Genomic DNA, 9496 nt, shown 5'->3' on the forward strand with positions numbered 1-9496 from the left:
AGAGGTGCAATACAGCACATACACAGTGTATGTTTGACAATAATGCTGTGAGGTAAGAGAGAGAGAGAGAGAGAGAGAGAGAGAGAGAGAGAGGCAGACAGAGAGGGGGCGATAACGGGCTGCTTTTGTTGCTTGGCGCAATGCACATAATTGCTCTCTCCTGTGTTGTCCTTGGAGCTGTTGATCGCCGTGCCCTCTGCGTTTGACACCAATATTTACACCCCTCATGAGCGGGCATACGAACACCCACTAGCCCCCCCCCCTACCCCCCGTGCACATTGGGGGGAAAAAGTTGCCGAGCGTTGGGTTCGTCACGGCCGGTGCAGAGACGTCATTAGGAGAGAGAAGGTGGGGGATGGAAGAGGAGAGAGAGAGAGAGAGAGAGAGGGAGGGAAGGAAGGGAGGAGGGAGAAGAGGAGGAGAGGCTGCTTCATCTGTCTCGAGTGAGATTGGGGTCGCGGGGTCACCGAAGCCCTTTTCCTTCGCTGAGACTCAGAGCCAGCCCAGCAGCAGAGAAAGGAGGGAGAGGAGGAAAAAAAAAAAAAAAAAGAAAAGAAAACCCCCTGAATGACAGGATGAGATGTGCCTGCCATGCCAACGACACGCCATTAGAGAATGAAAACAAATAAAACACAATTGTCTGCAGACGGTGGAGGGAACGTGTGGAGGAACAGAGACTGCAAATTTGCTCGTCAAATCTCCTGCCGTCGACAGGGTTTTCTGAGGAATTTACATTTCCTGTGTTTAACAAGCCACGGGGCAGATTGATGAATAAAAGACACAAATACGTACAAGGTCGATGGTGGTGGGGGGTGGGGCAGGGTGTGGAGGGGGAGCACATGTACTTCCTCCATTGGACAATTTGGTGGACTATTTTAAAGAGTGATCAGAGATCAAAATATTTGCCCCCATTTGTTTTAACAACTAACAACTGCTATAAATGTAGTAATTTACTGTGGTTGGAGCATTACTTTACATGCATATACATATATACACATAAATATATACATATATACACACATATATATATACATATACACATATATACACATACAGTATATATACATATATACATATATACACATATACACATACATATATACATATATACACACATATATATATACATATACACATATATACACATACAGTATATATACATATATACATATATACACATATACACATACATATATACATATATACACACATATATATACATATATACACATATACACATACATATACATATATACACATATACATATATACCTATATACATATATACATATATATGTGTGTGTGTATTGGCAACAATTTGGCGATTCGATACATATCACGATACAGGGGAAACGATAGGATATATTGCGATATACTGCGATACTATGATGCCGATATGCGATGACATATTGAGTTTTTTTTCCCCCCAGTGTAGCTGTAGTCCAGTGTGATCCTAGTCTCAGACTCTGTTCCATCTGAACATCAGTTCCTAACTCTGGAACAGAGGGATCTACATTTGGAATCACTAGAGAAGAAAGAAAAGAAAAAGAACATGAACCAACACCAGGAATATCGGACTGGGAGTTGGTGAGAAAAAATCAGATAAAGTGCCGTAGGATATGGATACCGTATCGTGAAGCGAAATATTGCGATATGTTGGCGTATCAATATTTTTCTTACACCCTAATAAATAAATATACATGTATATAAATACATATAATTATTAGAAAGGAAAATGGCACAAATATATATTATCAGTAATTTTATTTTTTTTAATAATGCAGTTACGCATATGTGTAGGCGCGGGTAAAGATCGACGATTAATTGATCGTCGGAACTGGTACGTCTTGTAGGTGAGCATCCATTAAGTTTTTTATTATTATTATTATAGTAAAGCGAGTGATAAAACTTTGACTAATTGCGTAACTTTGTCAGTTAATTCCAGGTTTGTATTTTTGTATGTATCTCAGGTTTAGAACCTAACTAAACGACTAACTAATCGACTTACTAACTGACTAACAACTGTCAGCAGGCTAGTGAAACTGTAGCAGGAAGGGCTCATTAGTGTGTCAACGTTTATCGTATCCACCGCTCTGGTTCTGACAACCCTTCCACAGGAGACTTTGTGAAGCTAAAGTATGCACTTCCGTAAAAATCTGGACAATAAAAATGAACCGTTTCCTACAGAAAACGTAGAAATTTCTAAGTCTTACAAAAAAAAAAAAAAAACCACTGGGCTCCTCCAGTTAACACCGCTTGCCAATTTTTACAGAATCCGTGGCTGATGTGGAGGAGTGCAGGCCTCGCTACATTCCCAGCCTTTTCATGTCTCTCAGGCCTGTGTACTTCCTGCCTGTCGTGACCCTGGAACGGAGCGCAGCCGCTGAAAAAAGCCCATTTCATGTGAGGGCCGTGGAGGAACGAGAGGAATGCACTCCTCTTTAACTTCCTCAGCCCGCAGAACCCCATGTAGAGACGCCGTTACACAACCAAATGAAAGAGAGAAGAAAAATGGGCAGGAGGGGGAAGAAAATAACAATAACTCCATCTGCCCTTAAGAGAGCTGGCGAGAGAGGGGTGAGGGAACGGGCTATTTGAGTAAACACACTGCCCTTTTGCTTCTCACATCTCCCCGAGCGAAGCCAAAATGTTTGGATTAAATATGCAGGCCAGATTCCCCTCTCCGCATTTTATTCAAGGAAATCACCGGCTTGGCTAACGGAACGGTGTTGGAGGGGAACTGCCATTCTACAGCCGGGATAATTATGAACGAGGTCCCGTAACGCCGGGTGTGTTTATGAATTAGCAATGGTTATTCATGATATTGTGCACGGAGCAGAGTGAAAATACATAAGTGAATACTAAGCGAGTGGACCAGGAGAAACGATGCTAAAGGGTCCTGAGGGGGCTCTCTCTGCCATCCATTAGTCTTCCCTGTAAGGCGAAGCTTAACAAGCTCCTCAGGCTGGGAGGCTGCCCATTAAAGTGGGAGGAAAGGGGGAGATTAAATGATGAATCTGAAAGCTTCATTTAAAGTAAAAACCGCAATCAAGTTTTGTGTCATCTCAGATCGTGGGACCAAAAAAAGAAAAAAAAGCGATATAAAATACGTCCTTGTTTTAAAGAAAAAAAAATTAAATACTGTGTGTTTGAAAATAAATATGTCAAAATAGGCTCCACCAGAGGGGACGCTCACGAGGCTCTCCACTCAAAACAAGTATTTACATCCACCCTGCCTGTTTCTGGAGCGCTGCCCAGTCCTAAAGGGTGGAATCATCTATATTTCTCTGGCGGGTGATCCATCATATGGAAAAAAAAAAAAGAAAAAAAAAAAAACCACAAACAACAAACAGATATCCTGACCTTACTTCCTCAGGCGGGTATTAGATACTCATTAAAAGTCACCTGAAACAATTTAAACCAAATTGATTTCATTATCGGACTCGGCATGACACAAGGGGCCGTCTGATAGCTCAGCGGGAAATTTACAAAGTTAATTAGAAAAAAAATTGATTTTCATATAATTTTTCCTGCTCTGCTCCACTGTCGTCAGGTGACGGGCGGAGTACACGGCGAGTGAGACGTTTGTAGCCTGTATCGGCCCGACCGGTAACACAGTTCTACTGATGCGGGGGGAGGTTAGGAAGATATGTTAGCAAATATATTTGGCAAAAAAAAGGTTTGAAACAGATCAAGTTACAGTAGTCCCTCGTTTATCGCGGTAGATCGGTTCCAAGGCCTGCCGCGAGAACTGAATTTCTGCGAAGTATTGACACCATATTTACGCGCGGAAGGTGATGATGACTTTTACGTCTCTCCAGAGGGTGGTGCCATTTCTTGGGGCAACTCTTCCACAGTTTCCAAAGGTGTATCCGTAGTAGTAGCAGGAACTTCTTTGGTTCTTTTTTGCGAGGCCACCGAACATTGTGATCGTCACGACGTCGTCGATTTTTTGTTGCAAAATTGGACTGATCGAACCGTATCGTCGTCCCATTTTTGTGACATCTCTTGCAGATCCAAATCCAGGATACAGTATATTTTATAGAGAGAGTTTTTCAAAAACCTGCAAAGTCGTGAATCCGCGAAAGATGAACCGCGAAATAGCGAGGGACGACTGTATCAAGGTCCGTTATTATTATTTAACCTTTGGGGGCAGTAGTTTTCCTTTGTTGACTAAACAGCACACTTCAAAAACACCCGACCTGTTAAAGGGTAGTTTTCAGTGAAGTATCTTAAAGTCTTCACAAGGAACTAGGACGGCCTCCGAAAATTGGAAGGAAGACAAGAGAAAAAAGCTAATGTTTGTCTGGGGGGAAAATTTGGCATGGAAAGTTTTGGGCGTGCCATCCTAGGGAACTAGAGGTCAACAACCAATTGGCTACAGTTTGGTAGAAGGTCGTGGGTCAATCTGACACAAGAAACAAAGAATAAATAATATAAGGAAAGGAAGGAAAGTGAACTCCTTCCATCCACGGTGGCTTAGTGGCTAATCGTAAAGCTGCAATAAGAAATGAGAGAAACGGCGACATGTACAGACATGGAATCAGTCACAAAAAAAAAAAAATGCAATTGTCGCAACTCGTCTAGTGTTTTGTACACACACCTTAGCTGCGCTCTTACATTAACTCCCACCTCTACTGTGGTCTTTGGGGCAAATATCTCCCCCTTCTGTCGGCTAAGTCTCTACGCCAAGATACCCTTAGCTTCGTCTCACACCTGATTTGTATTTTGGTTCAGCCTTTAGTCTGACTTTAACACATCTTTTCAGCTGTTTCTCTGCAGACAAGTCAATTACACTGAAGTATTGAATGCCTGTTTTTTTTTTTCTTTTTACACTTAAATTCCCGACCAGACAAAAACCGCTCTGCGTTGTGTTGTGTGGGCAGTCAGTCTCAGCTGCATTTCTCTGACTAGTTTTCTCTCTAATGTTTTAAATGTTATTTTTTCTACTTCTGCCAAAGCACATGGGAAATCGTCTCCTTTGTCCTCGGCTACATGTGCAGCAAAAACAGATTGTATAATTCTACCCTATTGTAGTGTTTTTTTTTTCTTCCCTTCCACCTTCTCTAGCACTAATATCTTTTAACCTCTTCACCTCCTCCATGTACACATTTCCCCACCCCGACCTTCGTCTTCCATTCAGCGTTCACCGTGGGGGCAGTAGCGAGCACGGCCTTCATTTCTTTTTTTTTTTTTTGTACCTCCGCAGTACACGTGAGCCTCCAGCCTTTCCGACTTGCTGTGAAGGTTTCATCAGAAACAGCCTCCGTGACCTGGGTTAAGGGTTCAAGGGAAATAAGCGTCCCACCTCCTGTAGCGCCCTCTAGGTCACCTTCTGTGAGGCCCCAGGCCCCATGAGCCTGGGACAGCCCACCCCCAACTCCCCCACTCCATCTCCTGAGTCCTGACTGGGAATCAATCACTATAGCTAGCTGTGAACCTGAGGTGGGGTTGCCAGGTCAATCAATGAGTCTGACTACACGTACACACACTCACACCTGACTGTGTGAAATCCACCTTTCATTCTTATTAATGCTACGCCCCGAGCAGCTATGTTTATGGGGGAACTTGCTGAGCCAGACCGTATGAATAACACATGACTGGGGAAACTGAGTGATATTTGCAATTAAAAGCCCTTAATTAGATCTGGATCACAATAACACACGGCTTTTCACAGATAAATCAGCACGGTATCAATATCTTTATATTAAATTATATGTTACAGTTTCGTCTTAAGGATTTCATTAGTCTCATTTGTTTCTGGTCTATATATATATATATATATATAAATTTTAAAAAATTAAATTAAACGATAAATCAAATTTTTTCCATTTGAAATCAAGGAAATTCTAGTCACAAGAAGAAAAATCTATAATAGACACAAGTCACATGGTGAGCAGAATAAGTGGCCTGATCATGAGCTGTTTCACAAACTGAACCCTGACCGACCTTTTGACGTTCAGAGATTTTATTAAAGGCCAGACGTACAGCAGGCATGCACATATTTCCCAGGAGACACTGCACATCATCTCTGAGTTTTCGAAAAAATCTGCGAGAGAGTGTTTGTTTTTTTGGGGTCGGGACTGCGTTTGCGGGGCTCAGCATGTTGGACTCACGACAGTGACTTGTAAAAGTGTGAGAACGAACAGAACAAGTAAACAAATACAGGACACGATATGTAGCAGCTTTAAATGCACTGCATCTCTGTGTGTGTGTGTGTGTGTGTGTTTGTCGGCCAGTATCAGAGAACAACATGTGTATAAATTGTGTGTGTGTGTGTGTGTGTAGTTGTTGTTTGCCATCTGTGTCCAGATGTTGCGTACAGAGCAGGCTGCGTGGACGGCCAGACAGTTGGCAGGCCTTCTGACAGGCCTGTGTTCCTTATTGATAGAGGGATCACAGAGACAGAGGAGTCAGCCGTGCTCAGCTAGACCACAATATTGGCCCCTCTGCTGTTATTCATCACAGTCAGCCGCGAGAAAATGGGATGTTCTGAGCCAAGTTTATAGCTGTCAGATCTGGGCCAAATAGGACTTGAATGGGTTTCAAACATTTGGAGAACAGCGCGAGGAGCGTTTGATTTGTCATACAGATGCAGCCAGATTCTCCTGCCAGAGCAAAAGAATTTCATTGTATTTCAATTCTGACAAGGGTTTTAATACAGACGACTATAAAAGCTGGGGCTGGGAGTGCTGCGCGGCGCTGCGCAGACGAGTGAACAACAGCGCGGGCCTCAAAGTTGGTGGAGTGGTTTGACAGGTTTCCTGAATGTTTGTGGAGGTGAGGCGAAGGCGCAGAGCGGCGCAACGGCAAATACACGCTACACAAACGCAGACCCACGCGTGTCTACTGACGTCAAGTCTTTGAAAAGGCTCATATATATAAATCTACAAACGCCATTTTCACAGTTGTTTACCAAGAACGAAGAAAATACGTTTCAATATATTGGCTGTCAACATATAACATGTACATATAAATAATTTGATTAATATTTTAAGTGCTTTTTAACCCATGAGCAGAATGAGACACAATGTTTACCAAATATATCTAAATATATATAGCTAAATATATGTAACTATGTGTAAATATATATATATAGCTAAATATGTTGCTATATATGTATATATATATATATATATAGCTAAATACAGAATATGGCACTATGTATGTAAATATATATATAGCTAATTATATGTAACTATATATGTAAATATATGTGGATATATATATAGCTAAATATATGCAAATATATATGTATGCTCGAATACAGTCCACACATATTATTTACACATAATTATTATTTACACAAGAATTACCATATCAACGCACTCAGTCAGTGAATTAATATTTCCATTATTTATGGAATATATATGTGTATATATATATATAAATATATAAATTAGTCACAAATTAAAAAAGGTGAGGAACACTGACATTATTTGTCTTTCTGATCTGATCCGTAAATATACGGAAAAAAGGTTTTGGATGTCGATTTATCTGGATTAATCATAATTAATTGTGCTCAAGATTAATCTTGATTAATTGTGATAAATCAGATTAAAAGTTAGGATTGAAGTTAAGGAAATAGTGGAAACGTGACACCAGTGGGATCAACAGAAGGTTGTCCTAATTAACGGAGTTACTGTGAACGGTTTGAGCATCGAAACTAAGTGGGAAAAAAGGAGCGTCCAACAAAGGAGGAGTCGCGACTCATCACCTTCTGATAAACTTCACAAGAACTTCTTTGTCTGCTGATTTCAAAGTACTAGTTCCCTGAGCAGAGCAGCAACAGTTAGGCCTTTAAAAGATAAACACCACGATACGAGGAAACGACTGTTGCCCGTGTGTGTGTGTGTGTGTGACAGTGAGCCCTTTGTCAACGCCACAAAGAACAACAGTGGCCGCGTGATCTCTTGACAGCTTAAGAAACATCACTGTCACTTAGCAAACGCTTACAATGTGTCAACAAATTCTCCGCGAGAGGAAGCCACGGTTGCACAAGAGCCGATGAAAACTGATCGTTTAACAAGTTTTATGATCAAATGAAGTCAAGTTTCAATTTATTTTTTGGGAAACAAAATCACTCCTAAAAAAAATTGTAAAAAATAAATTGTGTTAAATGAGAAAAAGACTGCAGAGACATACGAAGGCCAAGGCATCGAAGACCTGCACAATTGTGAAGCTAACTTCAACTAAAGATTTTAAAGAGACACTTCCTCCCGTTGAGCCGCTGTGTTTGCCTTGAAATGGAATTTTTTTAGCGGTTTAAACCCGAGGTTTGTTTTGTTTGATCAAGCGTTCCATGACATCAAGACATCAATTATGCGATGACCGTCCGTCCTGCGGTCCAGATCTGTTTCTTACTGAAATTGTTTGGCAATCAGAACGAGACGACCAATAAACTGTTGAGCAGCAATTTGTGATTTCCATCCATCCATTAATCCATCCATTTTTTTATCCGCTTATCCGTTACCGGGTCGCGGCGGCAGCAGTCTCCACAAGCGCCACCCAAATCACACTGCATCGTACCAACCCCCTCGTGAACCTTCCTGCGGGTAGTGAACCCACTGGAAGGTACCAACCACCTTGACCGGGATTCAATCTTGAAGTAACGCTTTGGCCCAGAGTCAACGTCTCTGTCATTGGTGTGGAACCCCAGGGTTCACCTCCTGGGCAAGATCGAATCCCGGTGAGGGCGGTTGGTACCTTGGTATGGTGCAGTGTGATTTGGTTGGTGACTGCTGCCCCTGTGACCCCGTAATGGATAAGCGGATGAAAATTGATGAATGGAGGAAGGTTGGGGGGGGGGGTTGGTACGGAGCAGTGTGATCTGGGTGGCGGTCGTGGAGATGAAAATAGATGGATGAAGAAAAAAAAGTTCCACTTGTAGCCGTACTGATTCCTGAATCTACAAACTGGGATTTGGGAACTCGCTGGCATCGAACCCAGAACTTTCAGGATACGATTTTTTACTACCGGACAATAACACTACATTTCCAACACCACAACAATCCCGAGGACGTCATCGTCACCTGAGGATTTATATTTCTCTATATTTTATAAAAGGTGTCTGTTGACTTTTGTAGCGTCCTTTTTTTTTTTTTTGCTGTTAGAGATACGACGACGGAGGGTTAGGGGGCGGGGCTTTTCTTTTTTTTTTCCCCCCCTGTTGCTTTGATCCTGAAAGTTCTGAGCCTTTAGTTTTGCAGGGGTCATCCAGGAGAACCCATGTGGGCACAGCCTGTGTGTGTGTGTGTGTGTAAGTAAAACCACATTGAGTTCCTCCTTTTAAGCAGAGGTTCTGAGCGGACGCTACTACAAAGACGGCCTTGGAGGGTTTTCAGAGGTTAAAAGGTGCCTGTGTGTGTGTGTGTGTGTGTATTTGTGTGTATTTTCTGTGTGTGTGTTGTTCCACCACTCTTTGCTGGTGTGTGAAAGGGAAAAGATGCTTGACAGTAATGACTGCGCAAACATGAACAAATATGGGAACAAGTGG

Source organism: Cynoglossus semilaevis, chromosome 1 (assembly GCF_000523025.1).
Source record: "Cynoglossus semilaevis isolate Cse_v1.0 chromosome 1, Cse_v1.0, whole genome shotgun sequence".
NCBI classification, from domain to species: domain Eukaryota; kingdom Metazoa; phylum Chordata; class Actinopteri; order Pleuronectiformes; family Cynoglossidae; genus Cynoglossus; species Cynoglossus semilaevis.